This window comes from Rhinolophus ferrumequinum, chromosome X, assembly GCF_004115265.2.
Source record: "Rhinolophus ferrumequinum isolate MPI-CBG mRhiFer1 chromosome X, mRhiFer1_v1.p, whole genome shotgun sequence".
NCBI lineage: Eukaryota > Metazoa > Chordata > Mammalia > Chiroptera > Rhinolophidae > Rhinolophus > Rhinolophus ferrumequinum.
The window spans coordinates 97,192,116-97,202,396 of NC_046284.1; positions in this window are offsets into that span (position 1 = coordinate 97,192,116).

Here is a 10,281-nt window from a genome sequence, read left to right on the forward strand (position 1 = left end):
TGGACCTATCATGTCCATAGCTCTTGAGATTGCTTATGTTAATCATAGTCTGACTAGCAATTAATGGGAGTACGTTTTCCCCTACATGGAAACTATTACCGTATGTGTAGTAGGCAGGATTTCTACAATGTCTCCCTTAAAGATATCCTGCACTAATTCCCAGAACCTGTAAATATGATAACTTATCACTCCCATGACTATGTAACACTATATAGCATAGTTGATCTTAAGATAGGGAGCGTATTCAGGTGGGCTTGATCTAACATTAGCCGTTCTAGGAGAGCTTTCTCCAGCCCATGGCAGAATTTGAATCACAAGAAGGACTTCATGCATCATGGCTGTTTTGAAGATGGAAGAAACCACAAGAGGAGAAATGGATGGCCTCAAAGGGCTGAGAGACAGGTCAGTGAGGAATGGTGTTGGTTCACAGCCTGAAATTCAAAATTGGCCCCTGTACATGGAAGGCAAGGAAAGAACAAAGAAAGAGGCAGGCCACTACAGATTGGTAGGTGGCAGGTTTCATAAGCGAGGGAACTTACAAACGAGGCTGGTCTTGGGCGACTGCAAGACAAGTAGATATCCACACTCGCCTGCCAGGATCTTAAAGGTTATACAGAGGTCTTAACAGGGTTCAGTCACCTACACCTCCCAGATGGTCTCAATAACACTTTACTATCTCAAGGCTTTGTCCTTGGGGCAGCCTCTAGTGCGGGCATGGCAAGCAGAATGAACATTCCAAGGAGACAGCAGGGGGTGAGGAGCACCCCCTTCCCACCCACCCCCAGGATCGAGCTCACTGGTAAACTGATGGTCACATCCTCTCAATGACCTCCTCCAACAAATGGGCACCACAGTTCTACAACTGCAAGGAACTGAATTCTGTCAGCAACCTAAATGAGTTTGGAACTGGGTTCTTCCCTCTGAGTCTTTCCTCCAGAAAGAAATGTAGCAATACTGGCACCTTGATTTGAATCTTTTGAAATCCTGAGCAGAGAATCCAGCCATGCAGTCAGACTTCTGACCCACGGAAACTGTGAGATAATAAATTTGTGTTGTTTTAAGTTTGTGGTGATTTGTTTTACAATTGAAAATTAATAGTGTGTTATTAGTATTTTGATTTTTGTTACTCTCTTAGGTAAGAAATGACATTTCCATACAGTTTAATTTTCATTCTTCTTACTATAATGGAAATGAACATCTTTTTATTTATTTAAATGTCCTTTGTATTTCGCTTTCTATATTCTATCTAGTCATAGACGTTTTCTTGTAATGTTGATCTATTTTTTAATCAATTATGGAAGTGTTTTATATATCAGGGAAATTAGCTTTGCCTGTGATACAATTTGCAAATATATGTGTGTGTATCTATCTCTCTATTTTTGTTTTTTGTTTTGTTTTGTTTTTTACCTTTTTATATTCATCAAATATATCATTATTTTGCTTTATGGCTTCAGGGTTTTTCAAAGTATTATTTGTTCATAGAAAGGCATTCCTTATGCCAAGATTATACAAAAGTTCTTCCATGGTTTTGTTGTGTCATTGGAATTCACCCCTGGTCAATCGCAAAAGGTAAAAATAATTCACAGACTCAGCCTGAAGTGAGGAGAGCAAGGAAATAAGTTTATTCAAGAAGAAAGAAGCCGGTCTAGACGTTGCCGGGGCAGAGGACTGCACCTAACTTTAGGGTTAGCTTTTTCTTACATAGGAAAGTGTAGGTAAATTTCCTTATGGCAGGAGATGTGACGCATAGACTGAGGTCATTTGATTGACATATGTTGGTTATATAACTATTTTCTTTCTGCACATGCTGTTACCCAGAATGCATACAGAAAAACCCAAGGGGGAAGGGGGGGGGGCGGGGGGGAAGGCAAGCCTTTATGTTCATTCCACTCTAATTGCATTATGATTAATCTGGAGATCAACTAACTACAGGTTTTGGTAGTTAGCGCATGTGTGAAGAACCATTTAAAACCAACTGGGTCTTATCTCCTCTTTTTATGAGTGTCTTTTAAAACACCTAAGATTTGTTTCTAGGGGATTGAGCCTGGGTGGTTCCTGGGGAGGAGATGCAGGAACCTGGGCAGTCCCCCTTCAGGTTCACTTTTATTAACCCTTTTCTGCCTCATCAGGTTTCTTCTGATGTTTTTACTTGTTTTGTTTGCAACATTTACACCTTATATCCTTGTGAAATTTATCCTGGTATAAAAATGAGATAATAATCCAAACTATCCCAATATCATTTATTGAATAGTTTACAATATGAATTTCAAAATATAATGCCTCAAAAGTTTCATTTAGTGCTGGGTTAGCAGCATTTAACAACTGGACATTAATTCTCTTGATAACACAGTCCCTTATATATTTTCTGGAAATTTCTTATTGAGATTCAATACTCTTGTCAAATACATTATCACTTTTGTATACTGATTTACCTATTTTCTCTTCTATTTGTATTCATACTTGTACTTCTCTTATGATTTAATATATCTATGCAGTTGCTCCAAATTTTATCAATAATAACTATTATCAATAATATTAATATTATAAGTTACAATAATGTTATTAATGATTAATATTATTAGTTATAATAATGATTGTTATTAATACCATTAATACCATTAATACTATTGTATGTTTCACTCTGATTTTTTTTCATAGTTTCAATATGCCCTGCATCTTTGCCCTTTCACTCTGTCCTACGTTTTCAATTTCATTGACTTCATTTCTCCCTATAAGTTTATGCTTTTGCTGAAATAAAATTAGCCATTTTTTTCTATCTTTTATTTTAGAGTTCAGTATTTGATTGGTGAACCACATAACACCAGTGTTTTAGGCAATGCTAGTTTCGTTGTATAAGCTTTGTACCAAATTTTATTGGGCGTAAGATATTGATGTCTATTTAGTTATAAAATGCAACCACCATCAAATAACCACCTGATAAATGGGTCTAGTTGAAGACTGAAATCGATGTTAAAAAACAGTCTCAAAGTGGTGATTGTGAAAGCTATTGTTCATCAAATGATTCAAGACTCTCATTCTCCAATTCATTTATACCTCTACTCCTACTTTTTTTTCCTGTTTGACCCCAGTGAATCCAAGAACGCCTTAGGTATTGCTTATTTGAAATGGAATAAAAAATCTGTTTCCAAAGGGCTTGTGAGACCGGCAAAATAAATGAGACGATTAAAAAAGGCCCGTTCTGTAACCAAAGGGGAGGAAAAGCCTGTAAAACAGGTAATGAAAAAATCTTTTCAATTACAGATTCTAAAGGAAATATATATCTATGTATATATAATTTGACATACACTATTCATTTTAGAATGCTTTCCTTATCTACAAGTTTGTAAGTAGCTGATTTTTCATAAGAAAGAGCAAGTCTTTTTAAAAGGACACTGACGTTTTGAAACTATAGTGTGCAAGGAATTCCAGCAATGACAGTTTGCAGCCAGGCATGAGGAGGTAGGGGTGGGAAAAGGAAAGTTTTGTTCCTGTTTAAAAGTTGAAGAAAATATAACTTGTAGTGCAACCAATTCCATTGTGTAACTCAATATTGGATAAACTGCCTTTTCCAACTCTAAGCATAGAGCAGAAACTCTCTCTTCTGCCCCACTCCATGAAGGGTGTTCGAAATTTTTCTTATTTTGTCTTTTCCTCCTGTCTCCCCAACCCTCCCACACCCTCTGCTCCTCCTTATCCCTCTTTTTATCCACTTAACCCTCAATAAACTTTCTTGCAACCAGATTTACATGCAGTTTGCATAAATGACAGACATTTCTTTCATATCAAAAAAAAAAGAAAGTCTGATACCAAGACTTTTTTGATGTAATTATGAAGGGATGCTATGATACATGCTAAGTAGAACAATTTAAAAATTTCCTATAAGAAAGAGAAAAGCATTGGGTTCAGAAGCTTCAAAATTTAGTTCTCACTCAATTTCCAATGTTCAACAGAAATATATGTGTGTATGTTTGTGTTGCATGTATGTAGGTACACACGCAGAGAGAAAATGGGGGCGGGGAGAGAGAGAGAGAGATGAATCATCAGCTGACAAGAATATTTTTATTCAGGGTATCACACTTCAAAGCGACTTATAGACATTATTTCCTACATGTGCCACGATACGACAAACATCCAATCTGAAAACAGATTGGAGAGCACTGTTGATAGGGAATTTCTGAACTAGTGAAATACAGGCATGCACTGCATAACAGCGTTTTGGTCAAGGACCGACCACATATATGACGGTGGTATACCATGTAGCCTAGGTGTGTAGTAGGCTGTACCATCCAGGTTTATGTAAATGCACTCTGTGATGTTCACATGATGACAAATCACTTAACGACGCATTTCTCCAAACATATCGTTGTTGTTAAGTGGCACATGACTGTGGCCTTTCAAACTGATATGTTAATTCCTTTATATAGTAATAAGCATTAGGTGGATCTTCCCCTCCTAACTGGATTTTTCCTATAATATGCCCTTTTGCCTGAAAAATTTTGTTCATTCTTGAGAAGCATGCACACGCGTGCGCGCGTGCACACAAACACACACACACACACACACACACACTCTTACCCATGCATTTGATTATAGAGGAGATAAAGATACTAATCAAATGCATGGATTAGTATGGTCCATGGAAAGGTGTCAGTCCATGAACACTTTGTTCCTGGTCCATGATAAGTGCAGAAAGAGTTTAGATACATTAATAGCAATTCAGTATTGTCAGGCCTTATGTTCTCTCTTCTCGTGATGAAGGAAAGCTTCTGACAGATATTTGACTGGATTTGCCACAGAACATCATGTTCTGGACTGTTGATTTTCCATGTGTGGTTTTGCTTCAAGCTAAATAAGCCAGATTTTGGAAATGTATTGTTGATGATTGTTACTGACCTGGTCAATCTATGAATGGGCCAAGCCACATTCCATGTAAGAATAAGATGTCCTTAAATATGTATAATCCTACTATAGAGGAGGAGGCGGGTTCTGACAGCAGAGAGGGAAGAACTTACACTTTTCTGTATGGCAAAAAAGCAGACAGACCTGGACTCCCAAGTAGGTGGGGCTGACTGGAGAATGCCATGGGTGAAAACTGAGCTGGCACCTTATATGGAGACTTGCTGGAATGAGGCTGAAGCTTAAGAACAGATCAAGGTCTTTGCACCCTAAAAGTGGCTTCTTTAAGAAAACAGGAAAGCATCTCCTCTAACAATAAGCCTCTGGTAGAGTCTAATTAAAAATCACAGCCTGGATCTCCTTTGTGCTGCTGGGAATTAATTCATCTGGAGCTGAATGAACTTCAGTCTTCATGTACCCATAAGGGGTTCATTCGAACTGGCATCCATTCTGATTGGCCGGTACCCTTGCTGTACCAGAAGTTAAATATTCCATATATCACCCTATAGCAACGTTCCTCCTTAAGGTCTTCAGAGCAGGTACAGCACAGACTAGCTGTCCCCTCTTGAAGAGTATCCTCAACCTAGACAAGAAGAATGGAAACAAGGCCTTAGGAAAAAAAAACTGAGAGATTTGTTTGGAGCATAGGAGGCAATATACTTGTCAATTCTGAGTAACAGGTGAAAAGGAGGTATTTTTATGGGAGATTGGCTTAGGTGAAGTTCTCATTCCACATCCAACAAGTGGTTATGTTCTGGGAATTGTGTTCTATTTGTGTGTGTGTGTGTGTGTGTGTGTACATGTGCACTAAAATAACTTTGATATAAATTTTCATTTGTTTCATTGGTTCCATTATTCTTTAAGAAGAGTATATATGTCATGTCATATGTCTTTGGCTAATGATTCTACTGAAATTCCCAGAGCTCTCTTCCTTTGCCCACTCTCTCCCCTTATGGAATTTTTCAGCCACAGAGATAAACTTAAAGGCCTACAGAACTGGGGTCTTCTCAGACCCTTAATTCACATCTTGGTAATAAGTAAGGTAATTATTAATATACACAACAGTTTAATAATGGTGATATCAATGGACTGAAAGAGTTATTATTCCACTTAAATGTCCATTGTATTGGGAGGACATAGAAGAGAGTTCCCTATCTTCCTTTAATTCTTATTTAATGAGATATTGCAGATGGAAGCAATTAGTACAGGAAATTAGTGCTCTTGGCAATTCAATTATAAATATATTCCAAATGTAATCTACATAATTGGGAAATATATACTATTTCTAACTAAGGTTAGCACCTTATGAAAGCCAGCTTTTTCAGTTGGAATTTAATTCCAATTTATAGGTGAGTAATGGGAAAAGTACTCAACTGGGAGGTCCCAGTAACTGATTGTATACCATAATAATTGCTGCCACTTATTAGTGATCTTTTAAATTTTATTTTAAGAAATATGTATATGATACTTGTGTCAGATATTTATTTAAGTGATTTAAGAAAAATAATTCTTTCTATGTAATTTTACTAACAATTGTCACCCCAATAAATTAAAAATAAATTAAAAAAAAAAAAAGAAAAATAATTCTTTTAGTCTTCTATAAAATCCTATGGAGATACTGTTATTATATTACAGAAGAGAAAACTGAGGCACAAAGAATTTAAATACATTGCTCCAGCTCACATTGCTAGTAAGTTAGCAAAGTCAGGATTTGTAGCTGGATGGTATGGCTCTAGCATTTACCTTCCATAATTACTATATTATGCTGGCTACTGAAGAGAACCAAAAGTTTGCCACCCTGAAGCTGCCTTTTGGGATACTGACTCTAAGCTGTTAATTAAGAAACAAGACTCAGAATCTTTGAGCCTCCCACCGCCCCCGCCTTAATGCCCAAGAGTTTCATAGAGAGAAACTGTTGCCAGAGATCAGGTCCTTGTATCGTCACCGGAAAGCATTGCAGGATGTACAGACAATGCTACACGAAAAAAAGCAAGCAGGCCGAAGATTTATTAAATGGAAGAAAATATTACAGTACACTCTCAAGATAGCATGAGAGTGGGCAGGCCCAGGAAAAAGGCAACTGCACCAAAGAACAAAGAAATTTAGGATTATATTTGAATGAGGGCACAAAATATTCAGGGTTGTCGCAGGCACTCCCAGGGCGGGTCCTTGCTGTTGATGACCACTCCTTCCCATTGGAAGGTGGGATTTCCTTGTAGGTACTGTCATGGCGACACAGGGGGTGGAGATTTTTCCCTGCCTGCAATGCTAATAGTGTTATAATCCATTACAATTAGCTGTAGCTGCACCTTTTCTTAGGAATGATCCCATCTCCTCTCTTTTCTTTGTTTCCCCTCACATCTTCCTTCCTTTCCTCCCCCCTCTCTCCCCATGGTCCTATTCTTTCTGCCTATGGTAATGAAACCTGCTTTTTAGGAAGGAAACCTGGGCTTAATCACCTTAAGAATTTTCATCCTAGAATTATTCAGGAAGACTCCAAGCTTGTAAGCTGGATACCCCCTGTGTCCATTGTTTCTGAGTTGCCCAGCAAGAATTTGTCTGCCAAGTATGTTCCCTTCTTCCTAAAGTACCTGTAAATCACCCATTCTCACTTCTGAAATCTAATGCCCCATCCACTCCTTTCTCCTTTATCCAAAATGTCTTATATACCCAATGTTGCCTGACTGTCTTTTGAATTTTCATGCTTATGTGAACTCCCCATGTTCACATATTAAAACTTTGATTTTCTCCTGTTAATATGTCTCTGTTACTATGATTATTAGCCCAGCTAGAAGAACTTAGAAGGTGGGAGGAAAAGTATTATTATTATTATTATTATTATTATTATTATTATTATTTTAGCCCTCACACTACCATAGGATAACCGCGAAGCCAGAGTAGAGAAAGAACATCCTATTAAAATCTCATAAATCATGCTCTATAGATTGCTAGTCACTTAGTCTATAAATAAAACCAGTTGGAGAGATCAATATATTCTTACACATTATAAATATATATACTATAAGATGCACTCATATACATGTTCTTAAGTATATTCTTAATACCTATATCAATAATAGTGTTAATATATATTCTTATGCATTAAATATATTATACTACTCTTAATCACTTAACATGTTTATAATAGCCTTTGTTCCTACTTAGATATTAAGGTTTTACTATATTAAAGCTAAGGCGCATCAAAGTATGGTCAGAAGTAGTGTTCAAATCTTACTGACCTTTTTCAACATTTCCCTGTCTTGTATTATGTGTTATGTATGTCATGTCCTAATGTGTTGTTGGACAGAGGTCATAAAATGTAATACATACGACTTTTTACTTCTACCTTATACAACAGTCTTCCTTATGCTTGTTAAGATAACATATTGTAATAAAGATAGACAGAATAACCAGAAGGGAGAATCACTCTTCCCTTCTGGATGTGGTGGTGAGTGAGTGTGATGACTGGAATTGCTGTAGCCATGTTGCTGCCAAGAAGAAAGCCCATCTAAAGATGCAGTTGACATCAAGAAGTTGGGGCTGAAATATGGTACACAAATTTACTACAATCATTGATCTATTGAATCAAATACAAACTAGGTCCATATTGTAGCTGGACTTATAATGACTTGTGTCAATAATGCCCTGTATTTGTTTAAATTTGCTTGCACTGAATTTTCTGAAACTTGGAATTGAATATATGCTAATTAAGGAGGGTACTGCTAGCATCACTCAGGATTAATATAATATCATTTCAAAACTTGGATAAAATACTTTGACAAATATGTTACTATTATAGAAAAACATTTTAACAAAACCTTTGGTAAAATAAAAGAGGCCAACAAGATATAGTCTATTAATTCATCTAAACCTAAGGGTTTACAAGATTTAGATTTCCTGACTCTGGCCCCTATTCAAGTCTAAGATTGCATGTTTATTTCCAGAGAGTGTAATACAGACAGCTTCTGGATTGAGGGAAACCAGGTATTGTTGAGGGAAAAGTACTGTACTAAAAACAAGGAAATTAAGTTCAAGTTTTCATACTGAGTGCTAAAACCTCTTAGCCCTCTTACCTCTTTTGGGTATCATGGCAGCCAAGCGTATAACGGCTGGAAAGAATCTGATTAGAACAAGGGAAAATACATAAGGGTCCTGCCATTACACATTACCTTTGGGTACAGCATTGCCTTGAAACAAAAAATACTCTTACTAGATCACTGTTCTGGAAAGCCCACAATTTACAAAACGCACGTATGTATACAGAGCCCTCAGCATTTTAGCGCCTCACTCTTAAATATGAGTAGGTGGTCAAGATTCTCCTATACTCTTATTTAAAATGCTAAAATTACAAAGGTGAAAGAAATAAGGTAAAAACAACACAGATATGAGAAATTCATTAGAAAATTTGGAAGACAAAACTGAAAAAAATATCTTAGAAGAGATGTCAACAAACATTTTATTAAATGAGCAAATATTAACTATTTTAGGCCTGCAGGGCACATGGTCTCTGTTGCAACTACTCAACTCTGAGTTGTAACAGAATGGATGTGGCTGGGTTCCCATAAAACTTTATTTAGAAAAACGGGTTGCAATCCCATGGGTCATAGTTTGCTAATCGTTAGCCCAGAAGATACTTTAAAAAGCCTAAGGGATGGATAAAAAGAAAAAAAAAAAAAAAAAGATTAGAAGACATCCAGATGTCCACTAGCCAAATAACAGGTGTCCAAGAAAGAGAAAAGCAAAGTAAAAGAGGAAATAATCAAAGAACTGTTCAAGACAATTTTATGAAATTTAAGGATATGATTTTCCTGATTCAAAGGTCCCATTATTTCTCAATACCACAGATCCAAACACATCTATGACATGGTAAAAATGAGGAAATTTCAAAGAAAAGGTGTAAAGAGAAAAATTCCAAGATGCAAGCAAGCAAAAAAAAAAAAAAAAAAAAGGTACACATACAAAGACCAAGAAATCAAAATGGCTTTGGTCTTCAGCAGAATATTGGATGCTAGAAAACACTGCAGCAATGGCTTCAAGAGTTAAGAAAAAATTATTTAACCTACGTGAAATTTACTATTGATTAAATGTGTAGATAAATGAATGGCCTTGTATGATAATCAAGGCCTCAAAACTTTACCTCACAGGCCCTTTTCCCAGGAAACTACCCGAGATAATGTGTTCCACTTAAATGAGGCCAAGAAAAAGAAAAATAGTATTCAGGAAACAGGGCATTCAACTCGAGAGTGGTGATGGAAAACCCCAGGATGATGGTGAAGAGATGACAGCTATGCATCAGACTTAGGAAGCAACCCATAAAGATTGGAGCAGGTCATTTATGTACCCCAATGTTCATTGCAGCATTATTCATGGTGGCAAGACATGGAA